The following is a 12,167-nucleotide window of genomic DNA, read 5'->3' as shown; positions in this document are numbered from 1 at the left end:
AGAGAGACTGGCAAATAGGACCATCTTTCTGGTCACTGGCTGTGGAGTCATATGCAGGAGTTGCAATTCTGTTTAACACTCAAGATGTCATTGTACATAGACTGACAGTGGTGTTGATGGGTAGATGTCTACTTTTGGAGGCAACACTTCAGGGCAGGAGACTCAGGCTCATCAATGTTTATGGACCCCAGACAGTGCCAGAAAGAATCAGTTTATTCCATGAAGTTAAGCGGTATCTATTTACATCTGTTCCAGTGGTCATGACTTGGAATTTTAATGTAGTTAGGATGCAAAGTGACAGAACCTCTGGTAGAATGTTGAATAGAGATTCTAAGGTCCTGAATAGGGTTATTTTGCAAGCCGGCTTATGTGATGTTTTTGAGCAAGATGGTAGGAAACCTGGCTTCACTTACATTTGTGGTGAAAGAAGTAGTAGTATAGATCTGGCTTTCGTGAGTCCTACAGAAGCTGTTAATAGGATGAGTGAAAAATTAGATCCCTATTCTGATCATGTGGCCCTGTATTTCTGCCTGGGGGTCCTATAAGGTGCCCAGATGTGGGTAGAGGGCTGTGGAGACTTAATACTGGTTTGTTAGAGGATTCTTTGGTACAGGGTCAGGTAAAATCCCTCTTAGTGCGACAACAGGAAAGGCTGGACTTTTATGAGAGCAGTGCTGATTGGTGGGAGGATGTCAAGACGGATATTGTTTCTCTGTTTAAGAGGCTATCAGCTAGTAGGGGAAAGAGTAAGTATAGCCAGTATCTAAGACTTCGTAAAGAATTAGAGTCACTTTATTCAGAGGGGAGGGATGCGGGACAAAAGATTAACCGTCTGAAGTCTGAGATAAGGCACCATCAGTACATCAGATACAAATCTTTGATCCTGGAAAGAGATTATGGGTCCCAAAGGTCACCTGATCCTTTTGAAAATTACAGAGAGAGATTTGCAAAAAAATTAATAACAAGATTAATTGATTCCCAGGGTCATTTAAAAGAGTCTAGAGTGGATATTTTGGGAGTGGTGAAATCGTACTATACTGACTTGTTTCAGAAAAAGGTTTTGGATAAAGAAAAGATGGCTCAATTCTTGAAGGTAACTCCTAATCCTGATACTGACAATTTGGACTTCTCCCCTTGGCAGCAGAATTAACGGTGGAAGAGGTTAAGGTGGCGATTGATAACTTGCGTCAAAAGAAGGCACCAGGTCCAGATGGTATAGTAGCCGAGTTTTATAACAAATTTAAAGACCTCCTTGCTCCAATTCTGGTGGAGGTGTAAAAAAGCTGTTTTGAAAAGCGCTGGATGCCTCTGTCCATGAGGGTATCATCATTGATTCTGTTGTCCAAGGGTAAAGAGCCTAGCAACATCAAGAATTAGAGGCCAATAACCCTCTTGAATGTTGATAGGATTGTTGCAAAAATCTTGTTTTCTAGATTAGTGTGTCTGTTCCCAGCACTGTTATCAGGTTGTCAGTTTGGCACAGTAAAAGGACGGAACATCTCTGGAGCTGTCATCTCAATAAAAGAGATGTTTGAGAGATGCAAAACCCCTGGGTATGGGAAGTATGTTGTTGGTCTGGACCAGGCTAAAGCCTTTGATAGAGTAGATCATGATTATCTGTGAGCAACTTTGTCAAAGTACGGTATCCCGGGACAATTTGTTGATTGGTTAAAAACTTTATATAAGGAGGCAGAGAGCTTCCTTCTGATTAATGGCTGGCAGGGTGACACTTTCAGAGTTGAGGCAGGGGTGAGACAGGATTGTCCTCTGAGTCCGCTCTTGTATGTCTTTGCCATTGACCCATTTTTCAGGTCATTACAAGTTTGTGGTTTTCGAGGCTGCCGATCCCCCACTGCTTGTCTCTGACTGTATTCGCATATGTGGATGATGTGACTGTGGTGGTGTCTGAGCCTCGTGAGGGTCGGAGGCTATCTGCAGCCATCAGAAGCTTTTCAGAGGCCTCAGGATCTCTGGTCAACCTTGACAAGAGTGAAGCTTTTTGGACACTGCAAGGTGATCCTGATTTTGATCTGCCTGAATTTGCAAAGGCCTCCTCCCATATTAAGATCTGAAGTTTGGTAGGGAAGATAATGCCAGGTTAAATTGGGAGAAGTTGGGAATCGGAAATGCAAAGGTTCAGCGGTGGAAAAACTGGAGGCTGACCTATAGAGAAAAGATTGCAATGTTAAAGACTTTCCTTGTTCCTATTTTCTTGTATGTTGCGATAATTTTTCCTTTGCCAGAATCTTTTTCAGCCAGGCTCTCAAGTCTGTTCTTCCAGCTCTTATGGGGCAACAGACTGAATCCTAAAAAAAGAGGGATCACTTACCTACAGAGAAAAGAGGGTTGTTTGGATATGTTGAATCCAAGGGTTTTCTTTGACTCCTTATTTTTAAAAAAACATTTTGAAAACTTGGACTCAAATGTTGATTCTCTGTGGGTAAACAGTATCAGGAATGGGATATTGCCTTTTGCAGAATCTTGGATGCGAGGTGGTAGTCTCAAGAGGGGTAGATGGAGTGAGAACTACCTCCCACCATATCTGGAATCTAGTCTCAAGTCTCTGAGGAAGTGGGGATTAGGGAAATCTTACATTGAGAATAAGTCCAGGAAAGAATTATATTTTAAAGTATGCAGGATGTGTTCTTTTGTTTCCAGCTTGCACTCAGAGACTGTGTGGATAGAACTTTGCAAGAAAGTTTAAAGTTTTTAAATGGGGCGATACTTCCAGCAAAGTTTTTTGACATTGCTTGGTTATCATTGCATGGAAAAATGTTTGTCAGAGGTAATTTAAAAATCTTAAGCGTCTCAGATAGAAATTGTCCTCTGGGTTGTCATCAGGAGGAAACAATGCAACATTTTATAGTTGATTGCCAGGGAAGCAGGACATTATGGAAGGAGATAGCAGATAGACTTAGGATCAGGAGATTTCGATCTCTGAAATACTCTGATATAGTCTATGGAGTTCCATCAACTATAAATGGTATAAACCGAGAGTCGATATATATGATAATATATACTGTAAAATATTACCACTGGCATACAAGGACTGTTAACCATGAGCCTTTCCTGTATCTGAAGGCCGTAGATCTAATTATGTCAGAATTAAGGTGGATTAAGTCTCTAGAGGTTAAGAAAAATAGGAAAAATAGGAAAAATGTAAAACTATGGGAAGGCATTTATCTGAATGAATAACTTCATATGGATCACGCATTTTCATTTTTTTATATTTTTCCACCAACAGCTATGGACTCTTAAGTTAGTTTTTCTTGTTGTGTGTGTGTGTTTATGTTGTTTTTTTTTGTTTTAATATTGTCATTGATATTTTTAAGGAGGTATCCAATTAGTAAATAAGTGGACATTTGTTGTGATATGAGTTGATTATGGTTGTTCCATTGTATTCAATTGGTTTTCATCAATAAAAATCGCCTTCATTGTAAAACTACCAAATTGCAATCACTTACACCCACACACACTGAGGCCTATGAGCTCTGAATAGTGGACATATTCTCAATGAAGCTGCTCTTCTAGTGTAGAAAACAGTAGGAACAGTCAAAGACACAGAGGGTCAGACAGTATTATATATATATATATATATATATATATACATATATATTACATACTTGCCAACTTTTTCTCGTTGGCTTCAGGGAAATCCCGGGGGAGGTGGGCGTGCGGGGGCAGGGCTTACTGAATGACAGCATTTTTAGCCCTGCGGGACTAAGATGACTAGATATTTGCGTCATTAAGCCCCGCCATTTATCTATTGTGGGGGCGAGAACAGGGAGGTTGCCCTGCTTACATGGGAGCCTGGAAGGTCTCCCAGAAATGCGGGAGTCTCCCGGACATTCCAGGAGAGTAGGCAACTATGCTATGAAAAGCAGCTAATGAATCTCTAGAGACTGAAGTGTCTCTTACATTTCTGTCTCCATTACTGAAGTCATGTCTTACCTGTCAGTCTTTGATTAAATCTTGGTCACCATTAAAATGGCCACCTCCATAGGCATCAATACATGGACATAGGACACAATTTCTGTACTATGTCATCATGCCACAGATGGCGAAGCCAACCACATCTTGTACTGGCTCAGCATCAGGGAGAATGTCAGACTCTTCAGGGAGTGAGAGAGATCACCCCTATTTCAGGGAGTCTCCCTGACATTCAGGGAGAGTTGGCAAGTATGATATATTACTAAAGGGCAGCTTTATAACCTTCAGAGGGGCTGCACATTAGTCTTAGTCTCAGTAATACGTTATAATAATACTTTCAATCAAATAAAGTAATCTGTAATAGCCTGGCAGGCATTCATATGTTAGATAAACAAATCTTGGGCAATACGGTGGCTTAGTGGTTAGCACTTTTGCCTCACAGTACTGGGGTCCTGATTTTGATTTGTGGGTTTCCTTCGGGTGCTCTGGTTTCCTCCAACACTTCAAAAACATACTAGAAGTTTAATTGGCTGCTATAAAATTTTACCTTAGTCTCTCTCTGTCGGCGTGTGTGTATATGTGTGTGTGTATGTGTGTGTGTGTGTTAGGGATTTAGACTGTAAGCTCCGATGTGAGTGAGTTCTCTGCACAGAGATGCAAAATTAGTGGAGCTATATAAATAGATAATGATGATGATGGTTACAAGCTATAAAAAAATAAAATCTGACAATCCAGTGTGACTCCTGTGTTCCCACATTTCCCACCAGCATTTAAAAGTTAGTTGTAAAGCTGCAACATGCAAAATGTAATTCTGCAGGAATGTTTCCATCCGTAAATTAGTTGTTTGTTTTTTTAATGTGCCTCATCATAGAGAATATCTATTCACATGTGGCAGTGTAGCCAAAATAGTCAACAACTTTGCAACACATTGGTGCATAACAGCCTGCCAAAAAATCTTTATGGTGTTCTCCATATATTGAATGCAATTATATCCAGAGAACAGCAGAGCTGTGTCATATCCATTGGCAATGAAAATAAACCACTCTGCCTGCTAACATAAATAAAAAGCAAAGAAGGATATCAGTATGTTTCAAAATTTGTGTCAAACCCTTTTACATGGCAAATGATAAAAATGTTCCCCTTTATCGTTCTGCTTGAATGATGTTATTTCTGTTTAAGATAAGAATTGTCTTTCTTGTTACTTCTTTCAAAGGGTTACTTGAAATCTCTGAATTGCGACAACGGAAATAAAAGATAAAAATCACTGTCAACAGCATAAAAAACACTATAACATCAGAATGCAAATCAGGTAAACTCTAGAACATGATGCTTTATGTTAAGTCTACTTTAATGGACATTAATTATATTGCAGTGTTTCCCATATCCAGTCCGTAGGGACTCCTAACAGTGCAGGTTTTCCAGGTCACAATTGAAATAATTATACCACCTGTAAGGAGATATGGAATACCTGCACTGTTCGGGGTCCCTGAGGATTGGATTTGGGAAACCCAGATTATATTATTATGTTACTAGATATAAGATTAGATCATGTGATTATTTGTGATATGGGGATAAATATTCTTCTCTGAGGAAATTGATTCACAAATTTTAATAAATGACTCACACAATATAGAACTTTAAAGAAAACATTTTAAAATGGAACAAAAGTAAAACATTTGCTTTTCCTATCCTTGAATGTCAAAACGCATGTGGTTAATCTGAAAATTACTCAGAATTGAATCACTGCATGTTGCTGAGTGCTGCCATATTTCAGTGAAAGACTGCTTCACAGCCTTTTTCACCAACGTAATCAATAAAAACATATATGTGTCCTTCAGTAGTCTTTCTGTCTTCATTTATCTGCTTATAATGTCCTATGCTTACAAATACAGACAATCTGAACAGCATATTTCCATTAGTTTGCAATTTGCTTTGCTCTCAACATATATCAAACAGCACCAATATCGTACTGTTCATTACAGCTTCCAGTGAGATGAGGCTTATACTGCAAATCTGAGTATTATAACAAAACTATTTACCATATGATAGATATGGCATAATTTGAGTTTTAAAATGTTTATTTGTTTAACTGTTATTTCTACCATTTTAAAATAATTGTTGTTTAAAAATATTTTAAACGTATGATGATTTTGTTAAAAAAACAAAAACTTTTAAAACATAAATTGGTTACAAATTTCAAATCCTTCTTTAGATTGATACAAAATAATTTTCCAGCCACAAAATACTGGTAATCATAGAAACCAGGAACTTCAAAAACATTTTGCATCTCCATATGCAGCATTGCATTGCCATTAATGCAAATAGCTTTAATTATAATTTAAAAGTAAAATCCATAATTACAAATTAGAATCCCTAATTATCCAATAGCTCACATTTCTGGTCTAATTAATATGTGATATGGATATGGCTGAGTATCATATTACATTATGATTTGTGAGTTATTAGTCTGATCAACTTCCTATACTGTCCAGGAACAAACTGGGTAATCAGGATAAAGGCTCATATCCTTCCGTTATATGGTTAGCAGACACATCACTCTTCTGTAAGCAGGGTATAGTCCACGTAGCTACATTTATTGATGTCATGGGACCTAAAAATAACCCTCCATATCTGCTACACTTTTATAAAGTAGCATGGAATAAAGTCATGTTCTTTCCAGTGAGCATAAATAGCATTAGTTAAGATGTTAAAGTGGAAGTATACTTAATAAGTCATCTTGGTAAATTATAAGGAAGGATCTTTTGACCTGTGAGAAATGTGATTTTGCTAAGCTGACACCATCTTGTTGACTTATAGCCATTTTATTCTCTTATAGCTTAAGGACAGATTAGATACAGCTAGTTTGTAGGAATTATTCATTGTTTGCAAGAAACTATGCCCATGACCTTGGATATAGCAGACAGGAGATAAACCACGTGAAAATGTGAGAATGTAGCAAGATCTGTGTAAAGGAAGCATGAGTGGTTAAAACCTTTTGGAGCGTAGTTTTCTGTAATACGTGGTTTTGTGCTATATAGATATAGACTTGTAACTAATAAATCAGAGCTAATTGTACACACAGAACTTGCAATGTATTTTATTCTGTCCAGCTGATGAACTCATAAACTGCTAAACTGGCACACGTGAACAATCTGATTTAGATTCAACAGAATTGGAGGTCCACACCGAGACTGCTGACCTGAGCCAAAGACAGACAGAACTGGAGGTCACCCTGGACACAGGACTCTGACTGTAACCCAGGTGAGTAGAGTTTTCTACTCGTCAGGCTCCTCTGTTTAGAGCTTCCTCATGTTCATCTAAGGTATCAGGCACGCAGATCTGTAAGTCTCAGATTTATACAGTAATTACTAACTCAGTTTGTAATTGTATTGGCAATTAGATTTCTGAAAGATGAGTGAATTTTTATTGCATGCGTGACACACCAACACCATCCCCAGAAAATTACCAAAGAAGTTAGGTGAATTTCGTGACCTTTGTCCCAGATACTGTCAGGCTATTCTGCAAAGGGACACACAGGGTAAGGAGTTCAAAGAACTGGGCATCCAGTGTACGGAGTCAAAAGAACTGGACATCCAGTGTATGGAACCCACAGAACCGGACATCCACCCCAAGGTATCTACAGAATGGGATGTCCACTATTAGGACAACCCACAGAAACTAAATCAGAGTCTCTATTGGGACTCAAAAGTACTGTCAATATAGGGGAATATAGACAGTAAGCAGGTAGATTACAGCAACCCTACCCCTCCCCCCATATAAATGATGCGCAGATTTCTAGGATATGGGGGGAGTAGAAGGTTTGCAAGTAGTTTTTCAAGAAAGCGGGGATAGCCAAAGAAGGAATTGACATATGTGGATGGAGAAACAAGGGTGTTACAAGTGGTAATGTGACAAGAACAAAGGGATATTGAGTCCAAACCCCTAGAGATTGATTGAGGTAGCACAGGAAAGTTAAGAGATCTGGAAAGTAGCAAAATATGTGGATATACTAAATGTATCAAAAGCTGAATGATATAATGACTAAAGTAATGAATCAAGTAGGTTGTATACTATAAATGTATGTTTGATGCTGTGCAGCTGAAAGAGTGAAATGTGCCCCCCCCCCCCTATTCTGTGCAAAAGATTTCGGTGTGTTGAGATAAGAAGGACTCTGTATTTTGTTATCTGGCAATGTATGTAACATTGGTAAAAATGTTCTTCAAATATGCTTCAATAATTCAAGAGTAACTAAAATGTGTCCAGAGTACTGAGTGGTAATAACTTGTAGTTCCACAGCAGTAGGCTGGAAGATATCAGTTAATTTTTCTTCCTCTGTATGTGAGTTTTGTCTCCATCTTACTGCGTGTGAGAGAGATCCGTGTTTGTCTGTCTTGACCGTTTTACAAGAGACATGTTTCAAGGTTGGAAAAGTTGTATATTTGTAAATGTAATGCCTGCATTGCTTAATTGTAAGCTTTTGAAGAGATGCAAAAGAAGTTTTAAAATCTTTGGTCCGTCACTGCACGATTCAGTGGACAGACAAGACTGTAAATAATGTACAGATAGTGTCAGAAGAAAACTGGCTGGGGTCCAACAAGCCGCTTCTGTATTTGAAGAAAATAATTTTGTTTCTAAAGTTGAGAAAAATAACTTTTTCTTTAATGAAGTTGAGAATTGTGGGAGTGAGCTTTTATATGTAAATATAACAAGCGGTTTTAATCTGTGTAAAAATGCCACTGATGAATGTTCTCAAAAATCAGGAGGGTTTGTTATGCCTATAAAGAAATGTTACGAGATAAAATGTCGTCTGTGACCGAGACTTGTTTAAGTGAATATATGTGTACTTTCCACATGGAAATCACAGAATCTGGAAATATGTGGGAATATTTGCTGATGGGAGATGTTGTTGAGAAAATGTTGAGTGATTTGCAGACACAATGCAAGGTGTCTAAAGAGTACTCTGATTTATGAGAGAAGCAGTGTTGCTTTCAAAATGGCTGAATGCCTGGAACCTTTAGAGATTACAGATTGCACATTTGAGGATGAGAAAGGAGTGGCTTTGAACACTCGCCCTGGTCACGTCACTTTGACATTCCCTGTTTGTGAGATTAGGGACTGCCCCTTGGAGAAAATCATATTTTCATTGCATGGAACGCATAGCATCACAGTTAAACTACACAGAGAAACACATAAACAAGAGTCTTATTAGCAGCTGTTCACTGCACAAAAATGTTTACTGGTTACCTGATAATGGTGTACAAGTGTGTTACATGCAATACGCACTGATTGGGAAATGTGAATTAAGGACAGTTACTGTAATCCCTAATGAATAAATGTTAATCTCTATGCAAAAGGTTTTTTTCTCTTCACAGAAGGTCTCCAGCTACAAATTGAATTTATCCAACTTCCAATGAATAGAAGTTTGCAATATGTTTTGGTCCACAGTCACAACAAACAGAAGTAGAAACTAATGAAGGATTTAAATAACGTAGACTCTGCTAAGTAATGACTACTGCAGCGGTTCCCAAAGTGTGCGCCACGGCTCCCAGGGGTGCCACGTTGCTGTCACAGGGGTGCCGCAGACCAGCCAAGGAAATAACAACAAAACAAAATCTTACAAATCCGCCGGGCGCCGGGACCCAGCATCCTCCTCTCTCACGCCGCGCGGATTTGTACGTTTTTATTTTGCTTGTTAGTTCTCTGGCTGGCCCGCGGCACCCCTTTTGTAGAAGGCAGAGGAGGGGGACAGCGCGGCAGAGGAGGGGGACAGCGTGGTAGAGGGCAGAGGAGGGGGACAGCGTGGCAGAGGGCAGAGAAGGGGGACAGCGTGGCAGAGAGCAGAGGAGGGAGACAGCGCAGCAGAGGGCAGAGGAGGGGGACAGCATGACAGAGGGCAGAGGAGGGGGACAGTACGGCAGAGGGCAGAGGAGGGCAATAGCGTGGCAGAGGGCAGAGAAGGGGGACATCGTGGCAGAGGAGGGGGACAGCATGGCAGAGGGCAGAGAAGGGGGACAGCATGAGAGTGCAGAGGGGGCAGCATGGCAGGCAGAGGGGACAGCGTGAGAGAGAGCAGAGGGGACAGCGTGAGAGAGAGCAGAGGGGACAGCGTGAGAGGGGGCAGAGTGTCTGGATGCAGAGGGGGCAGAGTGTCTGGATGCAGAGGTGGCAGAGTGTCTGGATGCAGAGGGGGCAGAGTGTCTGGATGCAGAGGGGGCAGTGTATCTGGATGCAGAGGGGGCAGTGTGTCTGGATGCAGAGGGGGCAGAGTTCCTGGATGCAGAGGGGGCAGAGTGCCTGGATGCAGAGGGGGCAGAGTGCCTGGATGCAGAGGGGGCAGAGTGTCTGGATGCAGAGGGGGCAGAGTGTCTGGATGCAGAGGCGGCAGTGTGTCTGGATGCAGAGGGGGCAGAGGGGCATTTTTGCACACAACTAAATAAGTATTTCTGTCCTGACCTAAATACTTATTACATTTTTTTGACCCAACTACTTATAAAACAAGACTGCTCAGTAATTATTTTGGAGGGGTGCCTTGAAAAAATTATGGAGACTATAAGGGTGCCGCGAACTGCAAAAGTTTGGGAACCACTGGACTACTGTGTTTTTGGAGGAAGAAGGAGAAATGGACTAACTGAGTTAAATATAAACTGGTGGTTTAGTTTGTTGTTTGTTTTTTTAATGTCAGAATTTTATATTAGATGGTTTGAAAGAAAGTAATGCAATGTAATGTAAACATACATTTATGTAATGTAAAATTATGGTCGATAACAAAAGGTTTTTATTTTTATCCTCATAACAGTTTTGAGTCAATCAGTGTTGTACAGACAGTCACTGCCCATTATTTACTGTACTATAATCGACATATACTGTAAATACATCTTTGTATCGTGGATATGGTAATGTATTGATGGGAATTCAATGTTTGCACATAAATTAAAAAGACTTAAGACTGAGATATTATCTGTATTCCTGCATTAGCACTTCTGGATGATAGAAAGCCAGTTACACTCTCCTCTGAGCAGAACCAAATGTTTAACCAATTTTAAGCTGAAGTAACTTCAGGGCCAGCGCTGACTTTGCCAGATTATGACAAGCCTTTCACATTATTTTGTCATGATGTCAGTACATACACAAAGGGTACTGACACAGATACATGGTCGCAAACAGAGGTCACTTGCATATTACTATGCATAATTAGACCTAATCAGACGAGCAGCACCCACCTGCATAAAAGCTCCAGCTGCTGTAGTGTTTGAAAAGAGTATAGATATTTTGCTAGGACACCCAGTTACCTTAATGGTACCGTACGCTGTGACAGAAATTTTAAACCAAGCACAACCAAATTGCACAAAACATTTGTCACCGGCCAGACTGTTTCAAAAGATGGGAGGACACACTTCAGAGTTCTCCTATTGGGGGAGTCCCAGTTTGAAAAGTGGGTTCCCCTAGCGGGGGAATCCCAGTTTGAAAAAGAAAATAAAATATGCACACAAAATTTTTATGAATATGATTGTGTAGAACTAATGAGACAAGGATCTTTGGTTTTATCTGACATTAAAGATATACTGCTACCAAATGCAGACATCTTACACTACTACATAGATGGTGTTCCTTATACAGGGTGTGCTGTAACCACACACATAGAAATAGTGATTCAACAGACTCTACCGAGATGTATTTACCACTATATTAGTAGCAACAGTTTATGCTGGATCTGATTTTACCTATCTGCTAAACTCCAGTTTTGGATTTCTCAGCCACATCGCCTTACTGTACACAATGCAGATTTTACATTGACAGGTGTCTGCTGTCAAAGTCAATTATAAAAACCACATAGCCAGCATGCTTATTTGTGACCACTTCCTATCCTCCAGGCAAGGTATCACTGCTGAGGTTTTTTGTTGTTTTTGCTGCACAGATCTTAAAATGTACAATATAGCATCTGACTGAAGCCTGTAGTGTTAAAAGCAGCCAAGACCTGATCCCAATTGCCTCATTTTTGCTGCAACATATACAGGTGCATTAGAATCCACACAGTTCACTTTATAGAGTTATAGAGCTACAGAGATCTATAGAAGAGAACTGGATGGACAGAGTTTAGCAGCAGTTTGACCAGGCTTCAGGTCAGGGTCTCTGGACCTCCTCTCTATTTAATATATAAAAGAATATATTCAAACGTCATAAAAAAAACTTAGTGATGACAACTGTTTAAGAAAAACAATAATTTTTCTCGTTTTTTA

The sequence above is a fragment of the Mixophyes fleayi genome, chromosome 2, assembly GCF_038048845.1.
Source record: "Mixophyes fleayi isolate aMixFle1 chromosome 2, aMixFle1.hap1, whole genome shotgun sequence".
Taxonomy (NCBI): Eukaryota; Metazoa; Chordata; class Amphibia; order Anura; family Limnodynastidae; genus Mixophyes; species Mixophyes fleayi.
This window is presented reverse-complemented; position numbering follows the sequence as displayed.